At 37.8% G+C, this 19782-nt stretch overlaps 1 protein-coding gene across 9 annotated transcripts in view; it reads right to left on the reverse strand.

Annotated features, from left to right (window-relative positions):
* The window catches only part of PEAK1 (pseudopodium enriched atypical kinase 1), a 313202-nt gene that overhangs the window by 292846 nt on the left and 574 nt on the right, over positions 1-19782 (reverse strand). The window contains exon 1 of one of the 9 annotated variants that reach the window (XM_060617971.3): positions 16076-16973. The exons of the other annotated variants lie outside the window; for them this stretch is intronic. The gene's annotated coding sequence lies outside the window, so the exon portion shown is untranslated. Of the gene's footprint in view, positions 1-16075; positions 16974-19782 lie in introns of those variants that run through there. 9 annotated transcript variants of the gene reach the window in all.

The raw sequence follows: 19782 nt of genomic DNA on the forward strand, positions 1-19782 counted from the left end.
CTGGCTGTAGATCCCCAGCTCTTAAACACAACAATAAACTGCCTCTCAGCTCTCCTGGGGCATGACCTAGTGGATAGGTTCCCTGGGGAATTCCAGGAACTCTGCATAATGCCACAACCAAAAAGATAAGAACTTTTGCCTCCACAGGATACACCCAAAAGGCTCCCTGGGACTGTGAGGGTTCACTCCTCCATCAAGATTTTAGTTTAATGTCACAGGATGCTTGGATCCCAGCCTTACAGGCCCAGAAGATGACTTCGTTTAAGGCCTCTCTCCTTATCCCTGGGTAAGTATGTATCTTCTTAGTACTTAGCACTGCAGTAGGAATCTTCTTAGTAAGCCTAGCAAATGATACTGGTTATGAAGTTATAAAGTGCTGCTAAGCTACATATAAGCTAAGCTCAATAAAGCTTCACATAAAGAACTGGAACACAACCCCTTGATCTGAAACAAGATCTGTGCATGAAAGATTCACTCAGTCTTCTGGGTAGGTTTGTCACACACTGTTCATTAAACAATACTTACTGCAAAGATGCTATATGCCAGGTACTATTCTAAGTGCTGGAATACATCTGTGAACCTCACATCCTTCAATCACAGAGATTACATTCCAGTGGGATGGAAATATGGGTCTATATAGACTTACAAAGCTCCAATGACAAACAAAAAAACCCAAACAATTATGGGAGAAGAGTTCTTTTTCAGCAGCAAGTGGAAGCTGACGCCAGACATGGTTCATAGTCCTTTGCTCTGACAGAGCAGCTCACATCCAAGAAATTGAAAAAGGGCAGGAAGAACACTACACACATAGTAAAAACTAGTTGTTCAGTTGTAGGTTCTCCAAAAGTAATGCCAGAATATGAAGCATGATGAAGCATTAGGGATACTTTAAACTCCTAGCCTACAGATGGTCTCGATCACAGAATGGCCAAATTAATAGCAAAGCACAAAATATGGTCCAGAAGGAAAAGAGAGAGAGAGAGAGAGAGAGAGAGAGAGAGAGAAACACTACTTACACAAGAAAGACAGCAAGAGAGCAAAACAAGCCCTTGGATAAATTATCAGAAATTGAAGTGCTCAGAATTATAGATGTATTAATGCCAATGTGATTCAAAGATAATCTCTGCAGCCTGAACTGCTAAGTCATTTTCCACTCATGGCCCAAAGACTGACATGCTTCATTTATACAACATTTCTACACCATTCATTCATTCCTACAACTTCATGTCTTTGTCACATTAGGCACGATGGGGGTGCCTGGTATCTAATAATGAAACACAGGGTACCTGTGTTCTAACAAGGAAAACACAGGGTACCTACCCTCATGGATGGTCTTTCTTTCTGGTTACAGTCACCAAAAATCTATGTAGACTAAATATAAGGTGCTTTTATCTATCCCGTCTCCCTGCAGAAAAACCGTAATCATTTTTGTTCTTCCCAACCGCAAGTTCAATGATGCAACCACAACGCAGTTTCAATTGCATTAAATCATATGCCTAGAACAGTACAACATAATCCAGGCATTTTTAAAAGTTGAAATAATCCAACTAATTAACTAATTTTTGCTTCCTCTCTCAGTTTCCATGAAGAATTTAATGTGTTCTGCCTACTCAGAAAACAAACTTGAAGAAACCAAATGGCCCTTACCATTTCCAGATTTAAAATGGTAAGCTCATGTAATACAAGTGCAAGAGCACTGTTTTGATTTTGTTTTAATGGGATAAACTTAAAATATGATAACTCTATGCATAGGAATGATATGTAGTAGTTAAAGAATGAGATAGAACTATATGGACATGGAAGATAGAATGCAGATCAACCAACATACGGAATCTATTAAAGAAAATACAGACACAAAATAAAACTACACACACACAGAATAAAAGATCTGGAAAGATATCAAACTGACTGGAGTGATTACTATTTATTGGGGTAAACAGAGGGAGAGATGCAGAAAGAATTTGGTTTCTCTTTCCATATATTGCTATCTTATTTGATTTCTCCTAGATATATTATTCATCTGTAATTTGTTTAATTAAAAACATTTTTAGGGGCGCCAGGGTGGCTCAGTCGGTTGAGTGTCTTACTCTTAATTTTGGTTCAGGTCATGATCCCAGGGTCATGGGATCAAGCCCTGGGTTGGACTCTAGATTGAGTGTGAGCCTGCTTAAGATTCTCTCTCTCTTTCTCTCTCTTTCTCTCTCTCTCTCCCCCCCCCACTCTGTCCCTCTCCCTCATTCATGCACTCTCTCTAAAATAAAAATTAAAAAACTTAAACAAACATTTTTAAAGAAACCGTCTCTAAAATCAGATAAACATTCAATATTTAGGATTTGGTCCTTAACTTCAAATACTACAACAAACAAAACTCTTGTTTGACCATGAGAGACTCTTAAATACTGAGAACAAACTGAGGGCTGATGTGGAGTAGGGGGGAGGGGAAAGTGGGTGATGGGCATAGAAGAGGGCACCTGTTGGGATGAGCACTGGGTGTTGTATGGAAACCAATTTGAAATAAATTATATTTAATAAAAGAAAAAACTTGTTTGAATAATCAGAACACCTGACATAGCATTTAAGACCCAAAAAACACTTCTACAATTAAACATGAATCTGGAAAATTCAAATTCTAAAAGGAGTAGGTCAAAAGAAAGAAATCGTACACTTTCAAAATGCATATTCTAAGCCACAGGAACTAGATAATCTATAAACACTGCTTTCATACATACTCTGTAACTCATTTATTATAACTATGTTTTACAGATTAACCGCTCACACTATTCTCAAATTGCAAACTACCATCTCCAAAATAATCATATTACAAACATGAACAACTTTGTTTTCTTCCCTAAAGTTTTGCTATACATACCATTTCCTTTCCTCCAGAAGTTCAATTTGCTGTAAATTCAGTGGTTCAACTGTAGCACAAAACCTTAAAAATTTCCAGCCTTCTTGCTCTTAGTATTTCCCAAAAATGATACCCAAGGACCAGAAATTGAAATATCACCATGAGAGTCAACCTGCACTAGTCACAATATAATTGTTAAGGGTATGAAAAGTACTTATGGAAGTAAAATCATGTCCCCTTTCTTGTGCTTCTTAAAAAACAAACAAACAAACAAACAAACAAAACTCAATCCAAAAATTGTAGCTCATGGCTTACTAAATTCCCAAATCAGTTATGAACATACTTTTTTATTTTCCAGATTATTAGTCATTTCAACTTCAACCGTCAGATACTGACATGAAAGAACCAAAAATTAATGCAGAGCATATTGTCAATGCATGAGCAACAATGTGGTTCCTAGGGAGCTTTTGCTGATATGGATTGGAATTTTTAAGGGCCTAATAATAAAAATTTTTCAGAATTAGATTACAGTAAGTAGTCATGAGATCAACATCATCTTTAACCAATTTTGATTAGTATTTTCTAAGCTAAGAATGAGCAGATGTAAAATACATAAATAGCAGAAGTAAAGAAAAAGGACAAAGTTTAGATCCTTTTTCCCTTGTGTCTGAGCAAATACCAAACAGGAAAATTCAGAATGGGATAGAAATAAGCAGAGGATTTTTTTTTATAATAGAATCACTTTTCAAAAATGAGTATCTAGCCTACACATCAGGGAGAAAGATCAACCAGGGGAAGAAAAAACCCAAGTTACCTCTTCCCTGCCTTTAACTGAGACCCATCATTTCATTCAATCAATAGATCACTCAGTTTTCATTCGGCCATATGCTCTACACTGTCACTGCATATCTCTTTCCTTAATATGTACTGTATTTCTTTCTTTCTTTTTTTAAGTTTATTTAAGTAATCTCTACACCCAATGTGGGGTTCAAACTGATGACCCTGAGATCAAGAGCCACATGCTCTTCCAACCAAGCCAGCCAGGCATCCTGTACTATATTTCTTGATTTTGACAATTTTAACATTTACTGTCATGTATAGAAAATGAAAAACAGAAAAGTCAAGTGTGATCTGATTATCCTTCTGTCACTAAATATCTAAAGATTCCCAAAGGTGTTGGTGAAAGTAGAAGTAGGGAAATATAATGAAAACAAAAACTGCCAACTACTCTCAGAGTGCATCATTTAGTTATTGTCCTAGCACACAGATAATATTCAGCTGGTTTCTCAAGTTCCTCACTCCCAGGAAACAATGAGGCATACTGTCATAATGCACATACTATTTTACATGAGACTGCTTACTTCATTCATAAGAGATAAAAGGAAGCCAGTTTATCAAAAAATATACCCTAAAAATGGGAAATATCCAAATTTTCAATTGCTACAGATGACTCAGTGAGTGGGCAGTTACAGAAACTCATAGCTGATGCTAGAAAAAGCTAATGTTTTCACGAAGATCACTTTGAAACACTGTTCTGGGTGCACATTATTTGCTCTTGCATTATAATTTTGTTTTACTTCCACACTAAGTATTTATGAAGTGCTGTATCCCTTCTGGAGGAAAAAGATGGAGTTTCTCCCATCATTATATAAATAAGAAAGCCATTCTTATTTGGGGCATTTTCTGATTACTAGACCACATTGCTGTAATTAAAATATTGCTACTTTGCCTCAACAATTTTGGTGTCCAATAAGCATGCATTTGTGTCTCAAATTGGCTGATTTTTAAGCTTATTATAAAGATAGAGCACAGCGGAAATAGTCTTGTCTATCTCTCAATAACTACAAAGAAATTATTAACTCTTTAAGCTAAACAGGTCAAGATATTTAAGTACTAGATGTCTTTTAAAAGTAGATTAATTACAACATATTTTTGAGATACACGTATTTACAGACAAGATCTGATAAATAAAATAATAATAAGTAAAAATAAAAATACAATATGCAATCCTATTTATTAGTTGTATGGGGAAATATTAATTATTACACTTATCATATTCCAAAGAATTAAATAAGAAGGGGCACCTGGGTGGTTTAGTCAGTTAAGTGCCTGACTCTTAATACTGACTCAGGTCATGATCTCACAGTTGTAAGATTGAGCTGCGCACTAAGCGTGGAGCCTGCTTGGGATTCTCTCTCTCTGCTCCTCCCCTGCATGCGCTCGTGCACTCTCTCTCTCTCAAGAAAAATAAACTTAAAAAAAAAATAAATAAGAAGAAATAGCACAAACGAAGTAGACATAATACCTTCCACTCATAGCACTCTCAGTTTAGAAAGATCTTTACATATATTCAGACTTTGAAGACAATATTTATTGGGTGCTAGTGTGTAAGACCCTACAGTAAGTCCTAGGGACATAACGATGAATAAGACATGTTCCTTTATTCTCCATTAATCCTATTTGATAATCAAAATCATAATAACAAAACAGGGCAAGATTATCTCCAGCCTACAGAACAAAATAAAGATTAGAAATATTAAGGAATTTTTTCACATGATCACAAGCTAAATTAAAAGCAAAGCTTGTTCCATACTCTTCTATTATACATTATATATTCACTAACCTTAGGTATCTTCCTGATCATGCCACATCTTTCTTATCATGCCACAAATTCATTTTAAAAAGAGGAAAATGATTTTAATTGCTACTGTTTCTTAAGAAACAGAAGATTATGGGGACTATGAGGATTACGATAAATGTGTGTGCATGTATACATAGCATATAACATACATAATTTATCTACACATATGTAATATGTACATGTGCATATGCGTTTGTTACTCACTTCATACAAGTACTCTCTACAAGGAAGGATAAATATGTCCTCAGGTCTTCAACTACAAAGTGTACTCACAAACTCTTAGTTATCCAAAATCCTTGAAATATGGAATTGATCTTATTGGCCACTCTGAGAATTGCCACTGCTTAAGTATACCCAGTAAATCCTTACACGCCTACAAATTTAACATTATTCTGTGACATGAAGGTCCACAAATGTAGGAATATGTCATTTTATTAAGGCAAAGTTTTAAAATTTTGTAAGACACCAAAATAAGTGCTCAGCATCCCCAGTGCCACTTGGCTTTGTAGTTTACTTCTCATGCTAACCTAACCCCCTCCAGAGCACCTGCAAAGTGCTATTTTATTGCATTTTACGGGAGAAATTATATGCTCTAGGACTGTGATAATAGTAGCCACATATGCTACTGAGCACTCAAAATGTGGCTAGTCTGAATTGAGATGTGCTATAAGTAGAAAATATACACCAGATTTTGAAGACTTAGTAAGAAAAAAAAATTGTAAAACATCTCAATAATGTTATTACATTGAGTACCTGTTGCAATGATAATATTTTAATTATACCTAGACTAAATAAAATGCATCATTCAAATTAATTCCATCTGTTTCTTTGTAGTCTTAAAAATGTGGCTACTAGAAAATTTGAAATTACATATGTGGCATGCATTATTTCTTTTGAACAGCACCATTCTAAGATATGCCCAAGAGATCTGAGACACACTCCTTGAGACTATCAAGGGCCTATTCAACTAACGTATCCTGTATTATTGCCAGTTCTCAATCTCTCAGAAAGTGAGCATGGGATGGTAAAGAGTTAGGGTTTTTTGATGGCACAGGAAAATGTCCATAATATATTATCATAAAAAAAGCAAAATATGAGATAATTAAAAAGTAGGGATGCTTCAAACATGCATGTAAGCCATTCAAATTAAGTTTAACAATATGAAAAAGAGAAAAATATCAATTCCTCTAAAAGAAAAGCATCTCCTATAGTGAGCACAATCTCCTGTCTCCTCCGCCAGTCTCAGCTCCTACGTGCCTCTCACAGTATGACCAGCTTACTGTACTGACTATAACTGACACATAAAGCGTATCTCTACTGTCCACAGTATGATGTCAACTAGGCATTATGAAATACATATGCACACAAAAAAATAGGGGAAAAGGCACCAAATTATTAGTACTGGTTATCTCTGAATGGCAGAATAGCAGATTTCCTACTTTTAACGTACCCTATATTTTTCCAATTTTTTCTACAATAAAAGTTAACTTTTCCCTATCATAAAAGCTAGTAATTTTTAACGATGTGTAGTTTGATAGCTAGTAAAGATTTAAAGATAAAAAGGACAAAGAGAATTAGAGGGAAATCATTCTATACAGGACTCAGTCTCCTGGTCAGCCAACCAGTCCATGAAAACCCAGACCACACAGTCCAATAGGAGATAGAGATAACATTCATGCAGCTACAAAGCCCTGAAAAGTATTTGTCTTTCACAAAAGAATACAAAATACAACCTTCTCTAGATGACAAGATTTTTTGCTAGACTTCCAGAGTATAAAACTGAGAACAGAACTACAAGTTGCATTTATAATAATAGGATTCAAATTGCTTTTAATTTTATTTATTTATTTTGAGAGAGAGAGAGAAAGGCAGAGAGAAATGGAGATAGAGAATCCCAAGCAGGCTCCATGACATCAGCGTGGAGCCTGATGTGGCGCTCAGTCTCACAAACCACAAGACCATGACCTGAGCCAAAATCCAGAGCAGGAGGCTTAACCCACTGAGCCACCCAAACACCCCTATAATAGGATTCAAATTTTATTTGCTTATGTTTAATAAACATATTCATGTGAAATAAAATCTAAGTCAATAATTAAAGTTCAACTCCCTAAATTAGGAACTACTGTATTTATAAATTATTTCTATGCTACTGATAGTGCAATTTACATATGCACTAAAGGTATCATTCCATAAGTTATATTTGTATGGGAAGGAGTATATTAAGAAACAATGTAAACTTGTTCTTACACTGTATAGAAGGAAAGAGGTTATCAAACCACAAGGTTCTCTTCTGGACTTCTCATCACTCTTTACATTATTATACTAACTGCTTACATTACATTAACTTCCTTACTGAATGTGGAAACTAACCACCTCTTTTAACTTCAGGATGAATAGTTGAATTAAGATCTGGCAGTCTACCTGCAATATTTTGTTATGAGGTTTAACACTGCAAATACAGCCAGTCTCTGATAGGTAAATGCCGAAAAACAGTCTGGGGACATTGCTGCTAAAAGAATTTCCAAGTCAAGGAGAGAACTGGCATTAGGAAAATACTTTTTTATTGCTTCTCCAATGCCTTAAATCATCTTTCACACAAACTCCCACAATTACTCCTACTTCATACCCAAATAAAATCTATAAAAACTGCTGCACACCTGGGAAGAAGGCAGTTTCTCAGCATTTGAAATATTCAACTCAGTGTTCCAAAATATTGAAGAAGCATACCGTGGCATCTTCCCTTGTAGTAACAAAAGTAACTGAATCTACTTTGCAAATTCTGGGAGGGTGAGGGGGTTAGACTAACTTTAAACAATGAAAAGTACTTCTGTCATATAAAGGATTTATGAGAAAAACAGTTTTCCTGTTTGGTTCATCAATGGAACCAAAGAAACTCAGGAAGGTAGAGGTAGGAGAGTAAGAGAAAAACTTGTGGATTAAACTGTAAATACACTGAAGTTAAAATCTTTCATTAATTTTTAAATATTTCTACCATCCTTTATTTTATTCAACAAATACATGATACTTCCTATGCCCCAGGCATTATTTTAAGCACTTTGTAAGTATTAGCTCATTAAAAAAACCCTTTGGGGGTGCCTGGGTGGCTCCGTTGGTTACTCGAGCAACTTCAGCTCAGGTCATGATCTCGTGGTTTATGAGTTCAAGCCCCACGTCGGGCTCTGTGCTGATAGCTCAGAGCCTGAAACCTGCTTCAGATTCTGTGTCTCCCTCTCTCTCTGCCCTTCCCCCACTCACATTCTGTCTCTCCTTCCTTCAAAAATAAATAAACATTAAAAAACAAAACAAAAACACCTTTGACTTTGGTACTATCATTATGCCCATTTTACAGATAAGAACACTAAGGCATAGAGAAGTAAAGTAACTTTCCCAAGATCACACAGCTAGTTAAGTGGCAGAGCTGAGATTCAATCCCAGGCAGTGTGGGTCTAGAATCCATGCTCTTGACCATAATGCAATGCTGACTCTGAAAAAGTAATATGTTCTCGAAAGCCCATTTCTAACTTATAGTTACATATTTCATAAAAATCTGATAAACAAATTAAGAGGAAAAAAATGGAGATAGCAAAAGAGTGGAAACCCTATTTTTCATAGTTCTAATACATCACTATGAATAATATATTGATATACTTCACATCAGCCTTTTTTCTTTTTTCACATAGGATTTTTTTTTCTCCTTTAATTATCACTCAGCGCACATGATTTGCTAGAAAAGGAAAAACTTTAAGATACTAGTCTCTCAGTATTTTTAGAATAACAGTTAAAATTAATTAAACACTTATATATCAAAACATTTACATGCTTGCTATCTATTACTTCACTTCACAAGTAGGTATAAATAGTCCTCATTTTACAAATGAGGAAGCCTAAGAATAGTTAAGAAACAAACTTAACATCAAACATCTAGTATGTAGTTAAGCCAGGATTCAAATTCAAGCAGTCTGACTCCTGAACTAGAACTCTACTGCTAGAGGGTAGGATTGCGGGCTACTTAAAAAGCAGTGATCATGCTTTTACAGAGTAGTATTATTTGTCTTAGTCTAAAACAAAGATGTTACCATACAGATTTATTTTACCTTGCCCTAATTGTGACTTAGACAAACCAAAGTTTTTAGTATCCTAAGTCTTCTTGAACAAGCTAAGTAACTCTTCATGTCTTACCTCATGCCTGCAAGTATCATACGTACTTCCTTCACCCAACAATCATTTGAGTATCCATTATGCACTAGGTACCATGCTAATAAGACACCAAATTGGCAAAGTTGTTATGCATTTATATATATCGGTGTGTTGTATCTATTAGTTGTGAGAAACTTAAGCATACTTATATGCTGAGTGGAAAGAGACTCTGCCTTAGGTGCCAATCAATTCGGTGGAATAAATGAGAATAGAATCCTGCAATTCTCTGCCCCTTATTCTATAAAGTAGATAAATCCATTTTTTCTTACAATTCCTTCAGAGTGACTGAGAAATAATTACTCAATAGGTATGATTAATCTGTCTCATTCTATACTACCTCATCAGCAGGCAATGAAAGCCTATCCATTTTTAGTACAAAGGAGATGAAATTAAAATATTTTACTAAAAACCTCAGTTTAGCAGGTTATAAGTTTAAATTACTTTTAAAGTTCTATAAATGTATTTTGGGTATGACCTTAATAACCAAATGATAAATGGGAATGTCTAAGGCCATCATAGAAAGCAGCAGTCAAAAATTAAGCATGTTCATAGAAGAAGGTAAGGTGGCCATTGCTGCTTGATTTTACACGGAAACACTTTATTTTAAGCAGGCCTGAGTTGAACCCCACTGATTTTGAAAAGGCAACAGAAAGCCAAAAGTTAAAAAGTAAAGTGCAGCAGAAACCCTAACCAGTTCACTGAGTGGCTTCATTGATAGCCAACAACTATAGGCACCAATTACCAACCCAAAACCTTATAATGGCAGGGAACCAAGAGCAGAAGAACCTAAGAAACCAAGGTCAACACATGGAGGAGCTTCTGCTTGTTGGTAATTACTAGTTGTGTGCATGACGCCCTGATGAGTTTCCTGACCGGCACGCGCTTATTACATTAATGTCTACATGGAGCTGGCGTACATGAGTTTGGCTCTTATGCCCATGTCGTCTAACAAGCTTCTCTAGGATGTTGTATCTATACTATCATCCAGTATTTGTCTTCCACTGCTAGTCTTTTTAAGTCTGAAATTTGTCTCATCCTAGATTGTAAATTTATGGAAGAAGGGAGCAAGGTTAACCCCAAAACAGTTCGGTGCCTTGAAAATAATACATATTGAATAAGTGCTCATTACTGATGGATATGGAATCTACCCTATAGCCACATCCTAATCCTTATCATTTTGCAGAACTAATCCTCCTCATCTCTCTGACCAGTAGGTCCCAGGGGTCAGTCCTTGAACTTCTCTATCAACACTCACTCCTCAGGCAATTTCACCTATACAGACAATTCCCAAATGTATGCAACTTGGACCATTCTCCTCTGAACTTCAGATTCATTTGTTCAACTGCTGACTTGACATCTCTATTAGTATGTCTATTAGACATCTCAAAAACCTAGGCAGTCTGGAAAAGAATTCCTGAACTCTCCCCAGAAATCTGCTCTGCCCACAGTCTTCACATCTCTGCTAATGACATCTCCATCCTTCCCTTTCTCAAGCCAAAAACCATGGAGTCATCCTTGACAACTCTCTTTTCACATTCCACATCCAATCCATCAGCAAATATAGTTGGATCAAAACATATCCAATCGGAGTCACATAAGTATAAAATGCCTGCCTATTTTTATATACAGAAATAAATATAGATATGTGTGGATGCAGATTAGTATACGTACACATATTTCCTAGCTCGCTGTCCGCTGAGCGTGACTAGAAGCAGTGACATTCCAATAACAACAAGCACACCTTCCATCCAGATCTTGGCCTCCAAATACCACTCTCTGTTAAAAGGAACCACAGCTTCTTAAAAAAATGAGTCTAGGGATGCTGCAGGAAAAATACACAACAAGCCTGAAGCATCTAGTAGTACTAGAGAATAAAGACATGTACGTGTACACACACAAAGGATAGAAGAATGTCAAAGGACACAGAGTCAACCTAAAAGAGATCTCAATGGCCAAAGCTAGAATAATTTGGGCAATAAAATAAATAACGTTAGCACTGCACTATAACCCTAACAATAAAATAAATGTCCATGAATTGAAACTGATATCAATGATTAAATAGGTAGATAGAAAAATAGAGAAGGAATAAGCCTTCCTTACAAAAGAATTCCAGTTAATAAATACAGAAAAAATAAGAGAAATAAAGAAGCACTTTTAGAACACCATAGCCATAATTACTGCAGGCATAATCTACAGATGAATGCTAAAATTAGTGAGCAGAAACAGGATACTGGCAAAGCCTCTAAGTATCCACCCCAAAATATTTACCAATTACTGTAGTGGTTTTAATATATGTCCATAAATTCTTTGATTCTCCTCCTCTAGGAAGTGGGAGTTTCATTCCCCTCCCCTTGAGTGTGGGCTGGTCTTAGCAACTTGCTTCTAATGAACAGAGTACAGAAAGGGAAAAATAACTTTCCAGGGGAGAAATTTGCCAGAAAACACCTTAACAAAATAGTCATCAGTGATGTCACATTGGTATCATGCATCTCCTAAGAGCACTTCACTTTTTTTCAATGTTTATTTATTTTGAGAGAGAGAAAAAGGGAGAGAGCACACGTGTGTGCACACACGTGCATGAGCTGGAGAGGGGGCAGAGAGAGAGAGGGAGAAAGAATTTCCTAAGCAGGCTCCGTGCAGTCAGCACATGGAGCCTGACTCAGGGCTCAATCTCACGAACTGTGAGATCATGACCTGGGCCAAATCAAGAGTCAGATGCTTAACCGACTGAGCCACCCAGGCGCCCCAAAAGGGCCCTTCACTTTTATGGTATTCTTACCCCCAAAATCCATAACCCCATTTAAATGAGAAAACATCAGACAAATCCAAATGGAGGAACGGTCTACAAAATACCTAACTAGTACTCTTTAAAAGTATAAGGTCATAAAAGAAAAGACCAAGAAACTATCATACATTAGAAGAGATAAAGGAGACTTGACAATCAAAAGCATTGTAGTATCCTGGTTTGCATATGGAATGGAAAAAGGTTATTAGTGGAAAAACTGGTAAAATACAAGTAAAATTAGGAGTTCGGTTGAGCATTGTAGGACTGTTAATTTCTCAGCTTGATAAATGGTTATGTAAGATGTTAATATTAGGGGAAACAGGGTGAAGGGTATTTGGAAGTAGTTCTTAATAGAAGCAATTTTGCCCCATAAGAACCATTGGGCAATGTCTGGAAACATTTTTTTTTTTTTTAATGTTTGTTTACCTTTGAGAAGAGAGAGCCCGAGTGTGAGCAGGGGCAGGGCAGAGAGAGGGAGACACAGAATCCAAAGCAGGGTTCAGGCTCTTAGCCATCAGCATAGAGCCTGACATGGGGCTCAAACTCCCAAACCGCGAGGTCACAACCTGAGTTGAAGTCGGACGCTTAACTGACTAAGCCACCCAGGCACCCTTGGAAACATCTTTTGATTGTTACTGCTGGGGGGATGGTAGTAGCATCTAGTGGATAAAGGCCAGGGATGCTACATAACATACTACTGCACAGGGCAAAACCCAGCAACAAAGGATTATCTAGTCCAAAATGTCAATAGTGCAGATGTAGAGAAACACCAGTTTAAGGAAACTCTATGTACTATCTCTGCAACTGTTCTGTAACTCTCACAGATCCAATCGCTTCTCATCAATTCCCAGGTCCAAGACAGCACTATCTCCCAACTTCATATTTTGGAAAGCCTCCTAACTGGTCCTCTTGGCTTTACTCTGTACCTCAGACTACTTTCAACACAGTGGCTCAGAGTGAAGCATTTAAAGCATAAATCCAATCATGCCATTCCTTTGCTCAAAATCCTGTAATAGTTTCCATCTCACAAAGTAAATATCCAAGTGCTTACAAAGGCCTACAGGTTCTATGAAATTCGGACCCAGTCATCTCTGTGACCTCACCACCTTCTTCTCTTCTATTCACTCCAGTCCAGGCCCACTGGCCTCCAAGAGCTCAGAGAATACAACAAGCACACCTCTGCTTCGGGGCCAATGCAAAATGTTTCTTCCACCTAGTATGCCCCTTACTTCTTTCAAGTTTTTGCTCACTTTTCACCAAGTCTTTCTCAGACATCCTTTTCAAAAGTGCACATACCTGGGGTGCCTGGGTAGTTCAGTCGGTTGAACGTCCAACTTTGGCTCAGGTCATGATGTCACAGCTGATGAGTTCAAGTCCCATGTTGGGCTCTGTGCAGATAGCTGCTTCAAATTCTGTGTCTCCCTCTCTCTGTCCCTCCCCTGCTCGCACTGTGTCTCCCTCTCTCTCAAAAATAAATATTTTTTTAAATTAATAAATAAATTTTAAAAAGTGAACATACCCTATGGCATTCCTGTCCCTCTTGCCTGCTTTTTCTCCACAGCACTTATCTATCACCTTCTGATACTCTCACTTACTTATTTTGTTTAATGTCTGTCTCACACTCTCTAGAATGTAAGATCCATGAAGGCAAGAATTCTGTGTGTTTGGTTCACTATTGTAACCTGTGCACCTAGAATAATGCCTGGCACGTGTACTAAATGGTCAACAAACATTTGTTAAATGAATGATCAGCTCTGAAATCCTAAATTAAATATCCCAGTGTCTTTGCACCACTTTTCACCACTACTGAATCTTCTGTCTTATCTCCTTACTTGAGAAGAATATGATTTGGGGGCACCTGGCTGGTTCAGTGGGTGGAACATGCAACTCTTGATCTGGGGGTTGTGAGCTCAAGCCCCCCACTAGGCCTAGAGCTTACTTAAAAAATAAAAATTCTAAAAGAAGAAAACAAAGGAGGGGGAGTAAGTGGAGGATATGATTTGGAGAAAAAAGAATGGGCTTTGCATCATGGTTTCATCACTTGATAGTGTATGTTTCTGGACAGATTATTTAACCTCTCTAATCCTGTTTCTTCATGTCACAGAGAATGACAAAGGGAAGACTGTAAGATTAGTAACACATTGTACAGTAAGTGTTAGAATTAGAAATAAAGTGTTAAAGTGTCTAGCATATAGAAGGTACTCCATAAATAAAAGCTAATATTATCGCTTCCTCCTCACTAGCTCTTTAGCTTCACAATGACATCTATCTAGCTGTTCACGCCCTTTGTTTTCTCCTAATTGAATCACCCCTTCCAGGCTTCCTGTTGATGATCCAGCCTGGACTCCACAGTTCCTTGATTTAGTAACAATCCTCAATATCTCTAATTTCCTTGTCCTTTAGGAATCTCTCCCAAGCAGGCATCTGCAAAGCAATAACAGCCTGGGCTCCGGTACTGAACTACCAGGCTTTGAACTCTAGCCGTTCATCTTATAATCAAGATTAACAGTAGGAACCTTACGAGTTCTTGGGAGTATTAAATGGTTTCCTTCAGCTATACCCAGAGTGATCATGCTGGAGAAAACAATCAAACAACCATGCAAACTGTTGCCTCTACAAATCCAAGGTGTACAATTTCAAACGGGCCCTCCAATGATGCCTAACAACGCTTCTTCACTTTCTTAGTCATGTGTGTATCTGTGTGTACGCCCCTCTCTCTTGCTCCTCCTCCCCAGAGCCCTCACATTCCCTTGGAAGCTGTTATAAAATCACATACCTTTTTTTTTTTTTTTTTTTTTTTTTAACTCACACACACTTTGTAAGAACTCCTATTCTACCACATTCTCCTTCACTCTTAGCAGGTACTCAAAAATGATACATGTCATCAACTCATTCTCCTTCCTGCCCTTGTCAGTTACAAACTTTACCTCCTTCCTTTTGGCTCACTGGGGAAAGGAAAATCATCTCCTACCCAAAGCCAATTTCTCTACCTATGCCTTGGATCCCATCCCCTCCTATTGCTTCCAAATCCTTGGCCTAATCAATCATCTCTCTCCCCCTCCCCACCCACCCTTTCTCCCCAACTGTAGTTCTTTTCCATTCCACAGAAATGTGCACAAGAGTCTCTCAATTTAAAAAAAAAAAATTATATTTTTATTTTATTTTTGAGAGAGAGACAGAGTGCGAGTGGAGGGAGGGGCAGAGAGAGAAGGAGACACAGAATCTGAAGCAGGCTCCAGGCTCTGAGCTGTCAGCAGAGAGCCCAATGGGGGGCTCAAACTCAAGAGACAGTGAGATCATGACAGGAGCCGAAGTGGGACACCCAACCGACTGAGCCACCCAGGCTCCCCAAGATCCTCTCAATTTAAAAAGGGAAGGGGAATAAACTTCTCTAAATCCCTTCCATCTCCCTCCACCTATACTCTCCTTTCAGTTCTGCGTTGAAAACACTGTATTAGCCCTTAATTAGCTAATTAATGCTTAATTAGCTAAGCATCTGTCATTCACTCTTCAACCCCCTAAACGCATTACAATGTAGCTACCTGCACTTACTTTAGTTACAAATGACAATCATCAAGTCTCAGAGATTTTATTCAGCCCTTACCTTTTTTGGCCTTTTCATGGCAGGATACAGTGTTGACCACTTCTAGTCCTTGAAATATTCTCCTCCCTCAGCTTCTGTGACAAATCTCTCATAGCTTCCTTTTTTCATCTTTGGTCAGTCTGGCACAGACGGTTGGCTTCTTTCTCTTCAGTTGCCTGCCCCATTCAGTAGCTCACCACATAAATGTGGGAATCATCCTAAATCTTCAACCTTGCTCAACTCCATAATCTGATTATGTACCCTGAACTGCTGATAATATAATATTTCCTAAATCTCTCATATACCCACTCCTTGCTTTATATCCCTCATCCTTTCTCAACAAGAGTGGCTGGCTTCCTAACTGACCTTACTTCCAGTTTTGCCCTTCTCTAATCCAGCATTCACTTCATTGACAACATGATACGTCTAAAACACAAACCTGATTCCATCACAACATTTTTTCCCCACTAAATCCTCACAGCCTTCAGGATACAGTTAAAGCTTCTTAACATGGTTCATAAGGCATTCAGTATTTTGGCTTCTTACCACTTTACTGGCCCTTGTTCTAAAACTGTACTGTCTTCCTGTGGCTACTGAGTACTTGAATGTGACTAGTCTAAACTTAAGATGTGCTTTAAATGTAAAATACAGGGGTGCCTAGGTGACTCAGACAGTTAAACGTCTGACTTTGACTCAGGTCTGATCTCATGGTTCTTGGGATCAAGCCCCATGTCAGGCTCTGCACTGATAGTGCAAAGCCTCCTTGGGATTCTCTCTCTCTCTCTCTCTCTCTCTGCCCCTCCCCTTGTGCTTTTTCTCTCTCTCAAAATAAATAAGTAAACTTTAAAGTAAATAAATAAATGTAAAATACATACCAGATTCCAAAGACTTAGTATGAAAAGGGAGATGTCAAATATTTCAATAATACTTTCAAAATACTGATCATGTGTTCAAATGATAATATTCTAGCTATATCAAATTAAATAACATATTATTAATATTGTATTATTATTACAGTGTATTGTTAAAAGTAAATAACATTTTATTTTTTTTAATGCAGCTACTAGAAAATTCAAAAATACATATGACGTATTTGTGGCTCCTATTATATTTTTATAGGACAGTGCTAGTCCAAACTGTCCTTTCCCTCTTTTCTGTCCTTTCTCTGAACCTAGTTAAGTCCTATTTTTGAAGATTAGCTCAGGGAATCCACAGGGATGCATTTTAGGACTGCCCCTCCCCAAAACCCCAAATCTTAGTCAACTACCCCTCCTGTTGCTTCCATCCATATTGGAATCTACTTACTCCTGTGTCATATATCACATCACATTGTTAATTATCAGTTATCCACTATCTTCTCCTCCTAAACTGTACCCTGCTTGCAAAAAGGAATATCATTCTACATATTCTCAGGGTCCACCATGCCTAACACTTAAAAGGCAATCGAAATATTTGTCAAATAAATACGAACTATCTATTCTTGGCCTCAAAGTTCTTAGAATTTCTAGTTCTTCAATGAAAACAAACCAGCAGTGAAGGAGCCTAGACTTTCAAAGGAGCTCTAGTAATGAAAGGACTGGGGTGGTGGCGAGGAGTAGGAATTAAAGAGAGAACAGCAATGAGAAAGTAAAGCTCATCACACATATCTGCCTCTTACAGTGAAAATAGGGATTCGCAGCAGTGATATGGAACCTTGAACTCACACTTTGCATGCCAGGGGCCACAGTTTGGTTCCTAAATTACTTAAACAGCCCATCTAACAAAAGAGTATGATTTGGCAGGTTTCAACACAAACAGCGAGAGCCCAGCACCTGTTCCACTTAAACAGCACATCATTACAGTTAAAAACAACAACAAATCTCTCTCATGAAGCAAATGCTAATCTCATGATGCTTCACCATGGAGCAATTTAGAAGAGTTATTATATGAAATGTGCCAAAGCATGAATTTATGGCTGATGCTTATTTGGCAAATATGGTTGGCACTGCTAGATGTTGAAAAACATGTATGCAAATAAGCAAATAAAAGTTTTTAAGCCCTCAGACTTAAATATTTACATTACCATAAATGTACAAAGATAAATGTTTATATGAGTACACATATAATGCATTCCAGGAACATTTTTTAATGTGATTGTCAGAAACAGTTATGAAGTGGCATTATTTCTTTATGGGCCTCAGGATAGGCTTTTAAAAACAAATTCTGACAGAATGTTAATGGGGTACAAACATTAGTGAGGAAGTTTCTCTGTACTATCCCTGGGTAAAATGAATACTCGTGTCATAACAGTTCAAAGCAATCATATCTTTTCCTTTCACCAAACTATTTTCTTCCCATCCTGGAACCCAGCCAAACATAAATATCAGCCCCTAAATGGGGGGTAGAAGATGGAAAGGAACATCACACATCACAAAGCCTTAAAGAAAATAATTTGACATTTTTTCCCACATAATATAATCAACTTGAAGTCTCCAAAATAAAGACATGATAAAATATTTCCCCCCTGACAGCTATGGAAAGATGTTTGTTTTTTCACATAGTTTGTGAGTTGGTCATAGCCAAAACTCACTAGCAATGGTATGAATTCTGCTTCCATTGTTAACTATTAATCTCTGGGCTGAAGCTGTAACTCCCATCTTTGAAGCCAAGAAAATGTACCATATCAGCCATTATAGTTTACTAAACGAGTCACCAAAGAGAAGAAGTGCCAGGCACTTCAGAAAGTAATTAAGGCAGCCAGTGAATTGAGCTATCTAGAAATGCTGTGAAATTACAGAAGCCATCATGAAGCAAGTATCCAAGATTGCTCATGGAAAGTTTTACCCCTGTGCATAATTCACGTTTTTCACTTCCACACTGCGGAGAGCAATATGGGTTCTCCCACTACACACATTTCTACATCATTTCATTTATCAGGGGGAAAAAATTAAAAAGCTGTAGCTGAACAAAAATCAGTACGCAGGCCCAAAACAGAATCCTCAAGGCAAACCCAATTCAGGTGAAAAGCTGTTGACATACATCATCCAATGACCTAAAAATAGCCTTTTATGTAAGTCTCCAAATATTTAATTCAACATAGAACCTTACCATATTTAACAGAAGCAGAAGAAAAATGTATTAGCTTTTCTATAGCAAAGCCAATAAAGATGAAATCATAGTTTTCTTTTAACTCGTCACTATCCCCTCAACGCCAGCCTTCTAATAACTCCATTCCAAAGCTCTCAAATTCTTAAACTTGGATATTGAAAACAAACAAACAAACAAACCGGATTGCAAAAAGTAACATTTAAAGGTGGGAAAGCTCCTCTTTCCTGTCGCTCTCAGCAGTCTTTAAGGTTGTCAAAGGAAGAAAAAAAATTAAATTCTCAGACGGATGGTGCAGGAGACGGGGCGGGGGAGGGAAGGGGGTTCAGACCGCTAGTCCTCAACGCGGGAGGTAAGGAAAGTAGCAAGAACGGATGAGTCAAAGGGCAAAGGAGAAACAAATTGACCAACCGAACCACTGAAAATCCCCAAACAACCGAGCAAACCCGCACGTTAGCGGGCTCACAAGCCGCAGGGCCAAGTTGAATAGGAAAGAGCCGTGGGGTTTCGTCCTGGCGCGGTTGGCGAGCCTGCGCCGGATCCTCCTGGGTTGGGAGCGGGATGACCGTGTAGACTGAAGAACGAGAAGCCCTTCCTGCCCCACTGCATCCAGCTCTCTACAGGCTTCACTTTCTCCAGCAGCC

The sequence above is a fragment of the Panthera onca genome, chromosome B3, assembly GCF_046562875.1.
Source record: "Panthera onca isolate mPanOnc1 chromosome B3, mPanOnc1 haplotype 2, whole genome shotgun sequence".
Lineage (NCBI taxonomy): Eukaryota > Metazoa > Chordata > Mammalia > Carnivora > Felidae > Panthera > Panthera onca.